Genomic DNA, 15,453 nt, shown 5'->3' on the forward strand with positions numbered 1-15,453 from the left:
GTGTGTGGTCCAGTAGGCAGGTGACACAGCAGCACAGTTTTTTGGAGGGTGCTGCTGCCAGGCCCAGTCACTTTGGGGTTCAGACATTTGAACATCTGCAAAGCCAAAGTCTTTTGTCTAGCAATCCAGAAATGGGCACTTTACTATTCTTGCCTTTGAAAACTGCCACTTGCCTCAGCCAATGTTGAAATCCATGTTAAGCTTATAATTGTAAACGTTGTGCATCAACTGGTGTTGTTGGTTGGGACTGGGAGTACAAAGAAACAGTAGAAAATGCAACATTTTCAAAACAGGAGCCATTTTAAAATGCTTTAATCTTAACAAGTAGAGACTCAGTCTTGATTGGCTATTTGAAATCATGAAGATTTCTGTAGTTTGGGGGGGAGAACCCACTGGGATGAGAAGGGGTAGTTACAAGAAGTTGAAATCAGCTTTATACCTGGACTGTGATAACAACTTTAGATATGGGGATGTTTTCCCCTCGCTAACATTGAACATTGTTCTCCTCCTAAGCTCTCTTGGCTTAGTAGGTTGTACCTGCGGAGCAAAGTAAGATCTTTGCTTTGGGGGCTGAAAGATGTTTAATATCTAATGGTTCTATTGAGTAGCACCTTACTGCTATCAAGCCTAGTGCTTACTACAGCAAACTGTCCTATTGATATATGAGTTTTGCTTTTTTAGGTCCTCAGGTTGCACACTGCTCAGGTGCATCTCCTTCAAAATGCCAGTTCTGCAGTGGTGCAAATCAGCAGTGTCCTTTTTTTCACCAGGACTACACTCAAGTACTGCTGATGATTTAGCCCCATGTTTAGCTAGATTTGCATACACTTAGGCCAACCAATCATCAAACAATATTAGGGAGAAAAAGGTGAACATGACAATATTTTCATCTTCCAAGATCTTTATAAGCTAATATTAAATCTTTACCAACTCCTTTTTAGGCACTGAAGATATGAAACACAGAACTGGTATATAATTAATCAAAGTTACCCAGTAGCCATTGTCAGGATTAAAGCCAGTGCTGGGCGGAGAGCACTAGACCACAAATTTACCTTTTTCAGACTTAATAATAATTATAGCTTCATCAGATTTGACAGTGACCTTTAAAAAAACCTTATCAGCAAAATACTCTTTTATGAGGCATCCATGGACACTGATAGGCACTGTGGTTACCAAGACAATAGAATAGTTATTTATAAAGCAAGCAAAGGAGACAACTGACCCCTGTCTCTAAGAGTGTTCAGTTACAGTTCCCCAGTTGACAAGGGAAAGTTCTTTTGTATTGTGTAATTTTTTTAAGTGGTAAAAATACGGTAATAAAATTGTTAGCATTTTTTATGTGTTGTATACACTTTCAAATGGTTTCTGCAACTATACTTACCTATAATTATGCAAAGGTGTGCCTGAAGAGCAAAGAGAAGTAAGCCTTTATGCCTCCTGTCTCAGTGCAGGATGCGGACCATTCTGATGATCTAGCTGGGAATGATCCTGCTTTGAGCAGGGGGTTAGACTAGATGTCACTTCCTGAGGGCCCTTCCAGCCTTAATTTTCTATGATTCTATGGCCAGACAAACTGACGGAGAGGAATGGGGAGATATTAGAGTAACTGATGCTGTCCCCAGAGGCTTGAGTGCCTATCTCTAGAAGAGGCCAAGAGAGGAGCTGCTTTGAGATTTGCAGAAAAGCAGTGTGGACCCTGTTATCGTAAATCAAGCGAACTGGAATAACCCAAGAAGCCAAAAACAACTTGTGAGCAGGTGCAAATTCTCAGACCACCGTTCTGTTGAAACTCAGCTGTCCTTTGTCCTGCCCTCTTGCTTACCCACCATGTCTTGATGTTCAGGTTCTTCTGGGGAGATTTGATGGTCGCTAGTGGGGAGAAGATCAGTTGGACTGGATGTCCTTTTGCAGGGCTCTACCTCCCCAACACCCTGCTCCTTTCCTCAGGTCTGTGGTAAATAACTCACATCAGTTCCACATTTGCATCCTCAATTCATCATTTCACTTCTCTTGTTTCTCATTCCCTGCTACAAATAGCTAGGTGTTAAGTCACAGCATGTCCTTCAGTTGAATATTCACAACATAACATGAATTCACTTTCTACTTCTGACCCCATTGTGTACATTCAGTTGGAATGTCTCCAAATTATTTAACTTCATTTCCTTTAATTAATCTTATGAATTCATTCAAAATGTTCATGGATTAATTTACTTCTTATTTCTTAATCAATCCTATAAAGTCATTCAACACTGTCGGGTATCACTGTCCCCCGCAGGCTGGACCGACGCCGCCTGCCAGTTGCCTAGTGTGTCCTCAATTATAATTTGGGTGTCACACACATATGTTTCGCCTGCCACGACTTTGATGTTAATGGAGTTGGTTCAGATGTCTGACATGTGCAGTCCAATTATGAGTCTCACCGGTGTCTCGTGAAGTCCTGAATTTCTGAGGGCTCCACCACCCCTACACCCTCGCCCGTTCCACCAGGTGGTGGCCAACTGGCTGGTCCGGCCAAGTATCCTCACGTCCACTCAGATAATCCACGAACAAAAATGAAAATCAAAAGAAGCACTATGACCAAGAAGGTTCCCTTGACCTGTGCTGCTGCTCCAGCTGTCTGGAGCCGCCTTCCAATCCAAACTTGCCCTCCGACAGGCCAAACCCCCTTATTGGCGGAGAGCCCCTTTCAATAGTTTTAGTCCTCAAATGAAGTGCACCCCTATTACAGGGCCTACGGTACCCAAAGTCAATGGTGCCCTTCTACTAGGGCTTTTATGGTACCCTTCTCCTACCGGCTCACAGTAGACAAACAGTCCTAGCCCCTGCAGGGCCAGCAGACTGGGTTAAAAAACCCCGCTGGGGCTTTTTTCTCTGCCAGAGGCTCCTACCAGCACTCAGTGTTGCTTTCAGCGTCCCTCACAGCGTGTTCCAGCCTGCTCCACCTCCTCCTCATGCTCTTTCCGGTTCTGCATTGCTGCCACTTTCCGGTCCCGGCCTCTCCTTTATACCGGCGGGGGAAATACTGGCCCCTCCCTTCCCAACACACCTGGGTAAGGGAACTTTCTACCAGGCTCCTTGGGGCTGCAGGCCTCGGGCCACTGGCCCTCCGCTTAGCCCAGGAGCCTTGGAGCCTGCTGGCTCCTTCTCTCTCTCACAAACACATCCATAAATTAATTTACTTCTTACTGATTAATCAATCTTATAAATTCATTCCAGAATCCATAAATTAATTTCCTTTTTTTTAATCCAATAAATTCATTTGAAAAGTCCCCAAATTAATTCACTTTTTGATTCTCAACATAAATATCCCTAAATGCATCTGCTTTTCATTTCTACATAAAGGCTCATAAATTCTGCCCTTCCTGCAGTTCCCAAATCCATCCCCCAATGGATGGTCACACGTCTCACTCTGGAAAGTGATTTTATCTGGTATTCACACTTACAATGCCTTCTCTGGGTGCCTCAGGGTGCGGCATTTATCTCTACCCTTCCCTGATGCTACTGGCCCAGCCCCTATTATCCCAGCAACCTACTTCACTTACCTCAGTTTTCTGGCTCCGACTGGGTCCTTGCCGAGTCCTGGTCATGCTCCTCTGGAGCTACTTGGTTCAAATGTCTGAGTCCCACATGTCCATACAGGTTGTACAGTTCCATGGCTCTCCTGTATTTTCTCCTCTTTGAGGAAAAGGCCGAACACCTGTCCATCTCCCGGCTCTTCCTTTTGTTGCCCTTGGAGGTCCAACCCTTTCCTGGGGCTTGTTCCCAGACCCTTTTTCTGACACACTGGCAGCCATGTGGCTTTCCCAGGCTTGCTTGGGTAAGTTCCCACCTGGCGTGGCCAGGTTCTGTTGTCCGTAGCAGGGGCTTGCCACTGGCTCCTGCTACACAAGTCTTCTAAATGAAAGGGCAAAGTAGTAAGAAAAGTAGAAGGAAAAAAAGACACAAAGGAGATGGAAGGACAGATGGCAGTCCCAAGGCAGGATGGTAGAGAACACTTAAGCCAATTCCACCCCCAGTGGCTGCAGCTTTTCAGATTTAAGCCCTACTTACACTAAAGAATATATCCTAAAAGTGAATTTGAAGTTGGACTAGAGCCAGAGGTAGGATCTACACCTACACAACTATGGGAAATCAGAGGTACTGGAAGTGGCATATCAAGATTTCCCTTACACTAATGGAAAGGAAAGTGGACCCTATGGTCTATTCAAGTATTCAGATTTTCTTATATGAGTCATAGCACCTGAGGCAGCAGCTTCAACGAAGTGATTTTGTAAGTGAAGCACAGTCAGATGCAGCTTTTATTTGGCCAGGAAAGTAAGTGGCTGATTTCTTCCCTCTACATCAATACTTAGCCCATGCCCCACCATGGTAGTGGCAGACATTATGCTGCTGGAAGTACTGTCCTTCTGATGAGGTATGTAACTGAGGATCTGACAAGGCCCATCCCTACCCACACCTCAGACAACAGGTGTCTTCGCTCCAGCATTCTAGTCAAAACCAGAGTTTGGCAATTACTGCACTCTTATTATATTCCTCATCTTCTTTGTTTTCTACCTTAAATTGGTGACTAGACTTCTTGTATAGTGTGACAGTGAAGTTGCACATTACATTTAGACCATGCTAAGGGCATGTAAAACACAAGGATCCACATGTTAAAGCTCATTAGCTCACTTATAAGTGCCCTCTGAGTGTCTCAAATGTATACCAGTTCAGGCAAGGGTTAATTTTGTGCTGTGCTACCCAGCTCATGTTAGAGTAACTTCAATCTCCTCTACATAGATAAAATGAGCAATTTGCAATTGTCCAGCATCCCAAGATGTCCCACTCCCAGTGCCCCCGCTTCTTTCCCCACCCAGAGCATGGATAGAGCCCAGGTGTCCTAGTTCTTAGTTGTGCCTCTGCTAGCCAACCCTCTAGTGGCAGGTCAGAGTCCTCCAGACTCTTCATGCGTGAACGTTTACAGCACATTCTAACTTTACCACTAATATTCCACAGGTTTAGTATGGTTTAAATGTAATGTGTAACTTCATTCATAAACTTCTGTGACAGTCCATCCTAATAGTGCCAGCAGTTTAGTGGTAAGTGCTAGTATATAAAAGCCATGACCAAACAAAGGACCTAAGCACATGTTTAATTTTAAGTGCATGACTACTTTAATTGGAGTAAAGGGAAATACTCATTACTTAGAATTAAGCATGCAGAATATTTAAATCCCTTGCTGGACTGGGATCATAGGTTTTCTTAAAGTGTTTAGGTCCTTCAAGATGAAGAATTCTAGGTAATTTTTTTAGATGAATTTGTGCTCTAACTGTCTAAAATGATCTTCATGACTGGACAGACAGCAAACTGCAGAGTAAATCACACAGTAAGGAATTGCCTGCCCAGGCTACCAGTATGCAGGGAACACAAACTATTTCTTTGACTTATAAATTCTGATACTGTTCAAGTCTGACAGTGATCTTCCCTGGGCCTTCTTGGAAGCTATCTAACAGCACTGACTGTACAGCAAAAGTCTTATCTCCATTGCAACTTGTCTATTTTACCAAAAGATTTAGAACATGTTAAGAAAGGTACATTTGAGTGAATGGAGAGCTATTGTACAACAATTTAATGTGACTGCATGCAGTTATGGTAAGTGTAAGCTGTTCCTGGATGAAATGTGGCATGTAGATTCAAGTCTAAAAGAAGTGTCTGGAAACAGAATTGTAGGCTATTATATGCATGGCAGAGGAAAAAGAAAGCACTTAACTCAATCATGCAGTTCTTAGGCAAAACACCTGTTGACTTTAGGAGTTAGGCCTTAGAGAGAAATTTAGGATCAGACCCCATAAAACCAAATGTTTGGTTGGAAAGTGAACTCTTGTAATAGTAGGAAGGAAATAAAGCAGGATTCAACACATGGGTGTTAGGGGAAAGCTAAGATTTAGTGATTGATTTATCTCTGTTACTTCATTTGAAGGCTGGGGTCTTTCTACTCAGGTCACTAGAGTCATACTCGTGTACAATTGCAGGAACATGTCAGAGCACCTTAGGTATTTGCTACTTTTAGGGCTTAAAGCAGGCAGCAGGACAGCTGATAGGTACAGGGCAGCCCTCATGAGGGAGCCACATGACTGCAGGAGGGCTCTGTGATAGGAGGAGGGGGCTGAGCAGCTTTCATTTTAACCCAGACTGTCAGGGTTGAGCCATTAGTGTGCTGCTGGCAGCCAGAAAAACACCACCCAGCTGAGCTGCTGCTCAGAACATTCTTGGAGGTAAGGGCAGGAGCTATGGGGATGGCAGGAGACTCCTGGTCCTGGGGCATGACTGAAAACTGCACCCTGATTGGGGAAGATGGTATAGTGGGTCCACCCGTGGTGGGATGGTCCCCAGGAAATGTCATGCCAGTTCCCTCTCCAGTGAAAGACAAGTAAGGGGTGCCTAATAGCCACAGCCCCCACAACTTAGTGGGTAGTAGGGCCAGGCAGTGGGGCCAGGCATGTCTTTGGACACCTGAGCCCATGGGGTGTAAGACCCCATGGCCCCAGTGAAGGGGCAAGGAGTTGGCCTCAGTGAGGGGGGAGAGTGGGGAACATAAGAGTGGCCCCAGCAAGGGAGTAGAGTGTTGGCCCTAGTGAGGGGGCATAGTAAGAGAATGGGCCACGTAGAGTAGAGCCATGAGAGCAGCCTGAAGGGCTGCCCAGAGTTGGTGCAGAGTAGGATCACAAGGGGTGACCCAAAGGTCTGCATATAGGCCAGCTCCACAAGTAGTTTAGGGAGTTACCCCCATGAGGGGGCGGGAGTTTGGAGCCCAGTGTGAGGGAACAGCGACTGTAAGCTCCAGTAGGGAGTGAGAGTCCCATGTGAGACTCTGGAGCACAGTCACTGTGTGAGGCACTGTAGCAATATGGATGCCATCTGAGAGGCATGGGACATGATATAGGGGAGGTTGGAGCAGTATATAATGCCCCAGACATTGGGACATGTAATGAGCAGCCTCTCGCACTTTACAACAATTAATCTAACAGCAAGATGTGGTAGGAGAATGAGGGCAGACTCATAGACCACCCTCATAGTCAGCAAGTTCCTCCTAATCTGCAACCCACATTTCCCCTGTTGCATCTTAAGGCCACTGCTTCTAGTCTTGTCCTCTATAGCCACAGAGAAAAAACTATCTTCATCTATGTAATCACCCTTCAGGTATTTGCAGACTGTTATCAAATTGTCCAAACTGTTGTCAAATTCTCTTCTCCAGACTAAATAACCCTAGTCCTTTCAGGTTGACCACATCGAAGTGTTCTTCAAAGATGAGTAAGGATTATTATTCCCATTTGACAGAGTGATAGCAAAGTCACAAGAAGATCAGAGAACTTGTCCCAAATTACACAAGGCATTTGTGTGAGAGGCAGGTATATAACACAAGGGGTAGATATGCAACTGCCTCTGAACCCCAGGTGGATGTGCTGATGTGGGCTATAAGCAGGTTACCTAGCCAGCTGGCTTTTGTAGGAGGGTTTTGCTCCCTGTGGATTTCCTCAGCTAGTCCTCTCAAGTAACAGTCTTTAGGCACAAACAAGCCAAAAATTAAACAACCAAAACCAAAACCAAACCCTTCTGCCCTGTCCCAGGAACTCGAGGAGGAGTCCTATGGTTCTGGCTTCCAGCACAGCAGTTTGCCTCCTTTTGGTAACAATAAGAAGTTGTTTCTTTCTTTCTCTGAACTCTTCTTGGAGCTTTTAAAAGCTCCTAGCAGGACATTCCTTGCTTATCCAAATGTCCTGCAGCTGGGCTCTCCCAGCAGCACTGACTTCCCTTTTAAAGGAACAGACTACCCTGTTACAGGGGCTCACGAAGCAGTAGCAGTGGCTCTGTGATTCAGCATCTCCTTGTCCCAGTGCACAGGAGAGTTGAAAGGAGCAGTTCAAATGACATCAGTAGAGGATCAGTAACAGCAGGTCTCTACTCTGCTATGGTTTGTCCTTTCACTGGGTGTGACTACACATGCATTTACACTGGTTAAATTTACTGCATAGTAAGTTACTAGGGATTAGGCCGGCATCTACATGTGCAGGTGTTATGATGCATTAATGCTGTGTGTGCATTGACTTGACTAAAGCTAATCCCAAGTCAGTCCACACATAGTGCTACTGTGCAGTAAGGCATCTACACATGCATAACTGTGCAGTAACTCATCAGGCATAAATTTAATACCTGCACAATGTAGGTATCAAATGTATGATCAAGTCGGCATAAGTCTCCATATCTACTGCACAGTATGGGCATGCACGTGTACATGTGTGCCTGTACTGTGTAGTAATTTCAGTTACTATGCAATTAATGAGCACGTGTAGATGTGCCCACTGAGTGGTGGAGTCCTGGCTACAGTACCTATCCTAAACCTAAGGTTTCTAAGCTGGCTCTGCACTGGTAGAGAAGTCACCTACTCAGAAGCAATTCTCCCTGGCCATTTCCAGGCTGGAAGATCAACTGAAACAGTCTGACCTCCAGATTATATGTGTGATGGATAAGGCAGGCTGCATTCTCAGAGCTTTGAGTTAACCCAATCACAAAGAGTATGTCTACGTAACACTGTGCAGTGCATGCAGAGATACCCTAGTTAGTTCTGAACAAGAAGCATGGTAAAGTAGGCCAAGGAGAACACAGCATTAAAATAGTTATGCTGCTTCCAACTCACCTACATAGCTTAGATAGCTGCATTACACTGCACTGTACCACACTGATGTACTCAAAGAAGCTCTGATTACTGATAACAGCAAAGGGAACATTTAAGTAATCCAGCTGTACCAATATCAGATCAAACACAATATTTAAGGGATCACTATATTTTAGGTGAGCAGAAGTGATTTACAGCATGGCAGACAAATATAGTTGAAGGATTTTTAAAGTCCTGTTGCAGAAGGCCTTATTTGTCTTCATATTCTTTAGAAAGTGCATGCAAATTCTGTCTCCTCTGCCCAGAAAGAACTACCACCATACAGAGAATCTGGGCACATAACAGATTAATACCAGTGCAGTTACATAGCTTTTGCCCAGTGCTGTATATTTTTTTCTATTTAATATATTTTGTGTTTCAGGTCAAATTAGCCAAATCAGTTCCAAATCCTATCAATTGAGCAGAACTCAAGTGTTCTAAAAACCATACGGACTGAGCTTAATCATTCTAAACACCATGTATGACGCTACAACTGGCGAGCATCCTTCATCCCAGCCTCTCTCCCTGGGACTTCAGAGTCCCAGATCTATTGGCAAGCATCCTCTATCCCAGCCTCTCAAATCCTACACTTGATCTTAACCCACAAGAGGTCCAGTGATGTAAATGACACCGGGATCTAGAATGAGCAGCCAATAATGATCTCAGGGTAGTGGCTACAGTAGGTGCCAACAATAGCCTGTCTGCATTTAGCAAATGGTTACTCCAGGATAGCCATGGACACGTGAGATCAACACTGGTGTCATTCGTACAGGGGTATTTTTACTGCTGTTTATTCTGGGGTAACTCTACAACTCATTCTAGGAAATCACACCGGATTAGGGTTATACGTTGTGTGACAACTTATTTTTCACACTGGTACTTACGTACGTGCTGTGTCTAGGCCTTGGATCAGCCACTTCCCTTCCGCCCTCAGCTTTTCAAACAGAATTGCTCTGTGGATCAACATGGGGTGCAGGGGCCCAGAAGCTTCTTGCTGTCCATCTCTTCCCTTTCTAGCTGGCCACAAGAACCAAGAGCCGCTTGCTGGCATTTACAGTAATTTGACCCATCTTAGAGAGAAGGCGGCTTATCAGTTCCTGGTGAGGGACTCAAAGGACCAGGCACTTGAGGACTGTGCACTGCCTATAATGCTATGCAAAATGAGAGAAAAAAGCAGTCAGCATAAGAAACCATTACCCTGAGCGACACCAGATTGCTTCATTTACATGGACGGCAGAGGAAAAACCTGGTTCTCCAAAGAACATAAAAGGCCGAAGTGGAAATTCTTGACCAACAAAATTCTGTGACGTCAACCCCCATGTCTTCAGTTCTGTAAAGCTGTCCTCTTTTCCTGGAGCAAAAGAGGAGAAATCCAAGCCTCAGAGATCTGCAGATTTAATTCTAATTAAACGGGGAGTGGTTATTTTCTGAAAAAAGGTAGCCCAGTGCCTTATTTTCCTCTTTTCCCTGGAGATATGACACTTTCAGCAGAAATTAACAGTCCTCATCTGAGGTAAAGTATTAATCATGTACTTTTAATTGGGTTAAATAAGTAACTCTAAATGGGGATTGCCATTGCTGATTAACTGTGTAATCCACACTGCATTCATCCATCCTTTAGAAATTGGGACAGGGCAAGCAGACTGCTCCTGTGATCTGCACTGCTTGTGAAACAGCTGATAATTCCTAGTTTATAGAACAATCCCCTCTTATTGCCCTTAATTATACTTGCATCATTAATTGTAACTGGCTATTATTTATCGATGACCAAAAGCAACACACTTTATTGCTAGGTATTTTACAGACACCTCAAGAGACAAGAAGCTTCTCCAGCTAGACAAGAAACAGTTTTATTAACCTGTGAGAGTATTTGAGATTTCAAACTACTGGTATTTCCTGTCGCAAACTGTGACAGAAATTCAAAATACTGAAAGTCTTCAGGACCTGATCATCAGAAACCACCATTCAGAATGAAGTTTTCAGTTCTGATCATTCAGAAACAATTGCATGTCAATTTGGATTTTGATTTGAATCCATTCCTAATGTCTGTTCCTTGAGTCAAGGCCTATTATTTGTACTGGTTTGAATTTATAAATGGTGCTAGTGTTCTCTCTTTCTGTAATGGTAATGGGACCATTCAGGCTAAGGGAGGGGCTACTTCCATTGCAGATGCTTTGTGTTGAAACCAGGGCTATGCAAGGAGGATAACTTGATTTATTCTGACTTGGTTGCAGAAGGTAGGATAGGCAGGGCTTGGTTCTGATAACGTAGCATGGTCCTCCTTCTAGAAGAGTGGGCTGGTTCTGCTTTGGGTCTGCAAGACAAAATGAGAAACTCCTTGCCACCACTACACCACTATCATCAGCACCAAGCCTGTTCCACCTCGTCTCCTGGACCTCAGCTAGAAGTACTCCATAGAGTTAGACCTCCTCCAGGATACAAGCACCAAGCCTCAGCCATTTTGTAGAGGTCTGTGTTTAGACCCTCTCTCCCCAGTTCTCTGTCAGACACATATACTGTATAAGACATGATCCCTGCATGTACCAATGAGAATTTCACAGAGTGAAAAATGCTCTGAGTTAACTCTGCATCCTGATTCTTGCAGTGAAGCCATTATCCTGCTTACAATTACAATTTAATTTCTAAGCCCTTTAATATGTGTTGAAAGGTTCCCAGAGGCAGCAGTGTTCCTCAATAATCTCATGTAAAGTAGATTAGAAGGGGCCAGATTCTGCAAGATGCTGTGTCACCTGCAGGATGCTGCCTGCCAACTCCCAGTTGAGGGCTTGAGGCTTTGCAGGTGGCTTGCAACTTCCCACAGGGTCTGAGCCTGAAATAATCTTGTGGTGCATTTGTAAGAGGTGAAGCAGACTGCTGCACACAGAATCCATCCCAGTACAGCTATGTGAGTTCTTAGATACTGACACTCGGTGGTTCTAGCAGGGGACTTTCCATCATGATTGCTGGGCTCCATTTCCAGCTTTGTCACTGTCCTTTTGCTGTCAGTTACTCTGTGACTCAGCTTCCCCAGCTGTAAAATGGGGATAATAATACTTACTGCAGAGAAGTGTTGTAAGACAGTTCATCAATGCTATCAAAACAATGTGTTACTTGGAAGTGTGATACAACGTACTCAGGACAGAGCCTAAGGGACCTGAAGGGATGTAGGCCGTGGGGTTCCACAGGGCTCAGTCCTCGGGCCTGCACTGTTCAACATCTTCATCAGTGACTTGGATGAGGGGGTAAAAAGCACCTGGTTCAAATTTGCTGATGACACTAAGATGTGGGGAGATGTGGGCATACTAGAAGGGAGTAATAAGATGCAATCGAACCTAGACAGGTTACAAGGGTGAGCGGATGAGAATAGGATGGGATTCAACACTGACAAATGCAAGGTGCTACACCTGGGGAGGAAGAACCAGCACCATACCTAAAGGATGGGGAACTCCCTTCTCGTCAGTGCAGAGGCAGAAAAGGATCTTGGAGTCATCACTGATGCCAAGATGAACATGGGCCGGCAGTGTGGGGACGCGGTCAGGAAGGCCAACCACACCTTGTCATGCATCCACAGATGCATCTCGAGGAGGTCCAAGGAGGTGATCCTCCCCTTCTATGCGGCACTGGTCAGGCTGCAGCTGGAGTACTGCGTCCAGTTCTGGGTGCCAAACTTCAGGAGGGATGTGGACAGCATGAGAAGGTCCAGAGGAGGCCACTCACATGGTCAGGGGGCAACAGGGCAGGCCCTATGAAGAGAGGCTACGAGACCTCAACCTGTTCAGCCTCCACAAGAGAAGGCTGAGGGGGGATCTAGTGGCCTGTTACAAACTAGTCAAGGGGACCAGCAGGCATTGGGGGAGTCCCTGTTCCCCTGAGCACTGCCAGGAGTGACCAGAAATAATGGTCACAAGCTGGCAGAGGGTAGATTCAGACTAAACATCAGGAGGCGCGACTTCACTGTCAGGGCGGCTAGGATCCGGAACCAACTTCCAAGCGAGTGGTGCTGGCTTCTACCCTGGGGGTCTTTAAGACAAGCCTAGACAAACACCTTGCCGGGGTTGTTTGACCCCAGTACCCTTTCCTGCCATGGCAAGGGGTCGGACTTGATGATCTGCTCAGGTCCCTTCTGACCCTACTAACTATGAAACTATGGACCTAATTCTAAATCAAGAGTAGCCTAATTCTCTGAGACCATTTAAACACTGTACCCTGGATTTGCTGTTAGGGTGTCACTGAACTGTTGAGTCTGTTGTGGCAGGCCTCAGTTCCTTAAGACAGTCTGTGATGAGTTTTGATGCACAGTGCAATACTTCCACCTGCCACCCGTTTACACAAGATCATGGCCCTTCTGGAAATCTCCAAACAGTATAATGTAATGCCATACAGAGATGTGCTGCCTGCTCCAAACCAGACGTAGCTCAGCTATATGGTACAGTGCTATGTGCAAGCCAACAAGCCCTGCCTCTCCGCTACGGAGATCCAAAAAGAACTAATATAAGGGAGACTAAGTTCTACTCAGCTTCCTGACACCACCAACAGACCCACTGGAGCCCTATCTTTTACTTGTATGAGCAAATTAAGATGGAGCTTAAAGGGTTTTGAATTGAGGTTCATCACTAATGTAAATGTATATACGAAGGAAAAAGAAGGCGCAGGGCAGCATAGGACCCCTACAGGCTAGACTAGGGCCATTGACAACAGAGGAGGGACAAAGCAGAGCTCTCCAATGAGTTTTTTGCCTCTATATTCTTGAACGCGGATCTAAACAAATCTCTCAAATGCATTACTGACAGAAACAGGAGGAACGCTAGCCCACCAACTGCTCTACCCAAGGGTGCTGAAAGAATTAGCTAGTGTCACAGCAGAGCCACTGGCACATCTGTTTGAACACTTGTGGTGCTCAGGTGAAGTCCCAGAGGACTGGAAAAGGGCCAATGTGGTCCCTATTTTCAAGAAGGGGAGGAAGGAGGATTTGGGTAACTATAGACTGGTTAGTCTCACCTCTACCCTTGGAAAAACCCTTGAAAAAATTATCAAGGATCACATTTGTAGGAGTCCAGCAGGCAACATAATGCTGAAGGGTAGCCAGCATGGGTTCCTAGCAGGTAGATCCTGCCTGACTAACCTTGTTTCTCTCTATGACCAGGTCACTAAATGCTTAGCTGCAGGAGTCGAGGTAGATGTCATCTACCTGGACTTTAAGAAGGCTTTCAATATGGTATCACACCCTATTCTCATAAACAAATTGAACAGCTGTGCCATAGATGATTACACAGTCAGGTGGGTGGCAAATTGACTTAAGGGTTGTACCCAGACAGTGGTTGTGGGTGGGTTGGTATCGACCTGGAAAGATGTGGGGAGTGGAGTCCTGCACGGCTCAGTCCTTGGGCCAGTGCTGTTCAATATCTTCATCAGCGACCTGGATGAGGGCATGGAAAGCACTCTGTCCAAATTCACAGATGACACAAAACTGTGGGGTGAAGCAAACACACTGATGGGAAGAAACTGAATCCAGGAGGACCAGGACAGGTTAGAGAAGTGAGCAGAGAACAATAGGATGCAGTTCAACAAGGACAAATGCAAGGTGCTGCATCTAGGGAGAGGGAATCACCAGCACACCTACAGGCTGGGGGATGACCATGAATGACTGGTGCCCCCTGCGGCTGGGGGGGGCATGATGATGGCAGGAGCATGGTGGTGGCAGGAGCATGGCAGGGGCGGTGGAAGCACGGTGGCAGTAAGTGAGGGAGATCTCGGAGTCATTGTTGACTCCAAGATGAATATGTTGTCATCAATATGACGAAGTAATTAGCAGAGCTAACTGCACTTTGTCATGCATTAGTAGGTGCATCACAAACAGGTCCAGGGAGGTGATGCTTGCCCTCTATGTGGCACTGGTCAGGCCACAGCTGGAGTAGTGCATCCAATTCTAGGCGTCATACTTCAAACGGGATGTGGACAACCTTGAGAGGGTCCAGAGGAGGGCTGCTTGTATGGCTAGAGGCCTGCAGGAAAGGCCCTATGAGGAAAGGCTGAGGGACCTGAACATTTTTAGCCTCTGCAAGAGAAGGCTGAGGGAGGATCTTGTGGCAATATACAAATTTACCAAGGGGGGAGGCAGCAGGGAATAGGAGATGCTCTGTTTACCAGAGCACCCCTTGGAATAACCAGAAACAATGACCACAAGCTGATAGAGAGTAGATTTAGGTTGGACATCAGAAAGAACTTCTTCACAGTTAGGGCTGCCAGAATCTGGAATGGGCTTCCAAGGGAGGTGGTGCTCTCCCCTACCTTGAGGTCTTCAAGAGGAGACTGGACAAGCACCTGGCTGGGGTCACAGCCATGGGTAGGGGGTCGGACTCCATGATCCATTGAGGTCCCTTCAGACCCTAGCATCTATGAATCTATGAATAAAAACACGATCATTCTCACTATCAAAAGCAGTCTGGAAAAAGACCTGGGAAGAGGTGGGCAGACACATCTGCTCAGAGCAGGGTAGACTAAAAAGCCAGTAGGGGATGTCTACTCCATCTTCTATGATCCTATAACTCCTCTGCAACTTCGTCTACATGTGCACTTAATTGCGGAGTAGGCTTATTAGCTGTGGAGTAAAGCATCACCGTCTACATGTGTGATGCTATTGGAGCACAGTAAGCTAACACCGCAGTTAGTACCATCGGGAACAGTACTATATTATGCTGGGGTAATTAACTGTGATTAAAATGCACATGTACATATGGGCATAAATTGCTCCTGGTCAGCCC

At 45.5% G+C, this 15,453-nt stretch overlaps 1 long non-coding RNA gene across 9 annotated transcripts in view; it reads right to left on the reverse strand.

Annotated features, from left to right (window-relative positions):
• Positions 1-15,453, reverse strand: part of LOC149863447 (uncharacterized) — a 51,178-nt gene that overhangs the window by 15,947 nt on the left and 19,778 nt on the right. For 8 of the 9 annotated variants that reach the window (XR_016442373.1, XR_016442372.1, XR_016442370.1 and 5 more), the window contains one exon: positions 9,577-11,006. This is a non-coding gene — a long non-coding RNA (uncharacterized LOC149863447). Of the gene's footprint in view, positions 1-9,576; positions 11,007-14,980; positions 15,094-15,453 lie in introns of all 9 variants that reach the window. The other variant, XR_016442365.1, reaches the window with a different exon arrangement.

The sequence above is a fragment of the Crocodylus siamensis genome, chromosome 5 (assembly GCF_052110815.1).
Source record: "Crocodylus siamensis isolate JL-2025a chromosome 5, ASM5211081v1, whole genome shotgun sequence".
Taxonomy (NCBI): domain Eukaryota; kingdom Metazoa; phylum Chordata; order Crocodylia; family Crocodylidae; genus Crocodylus; species Crocodylus siamensis.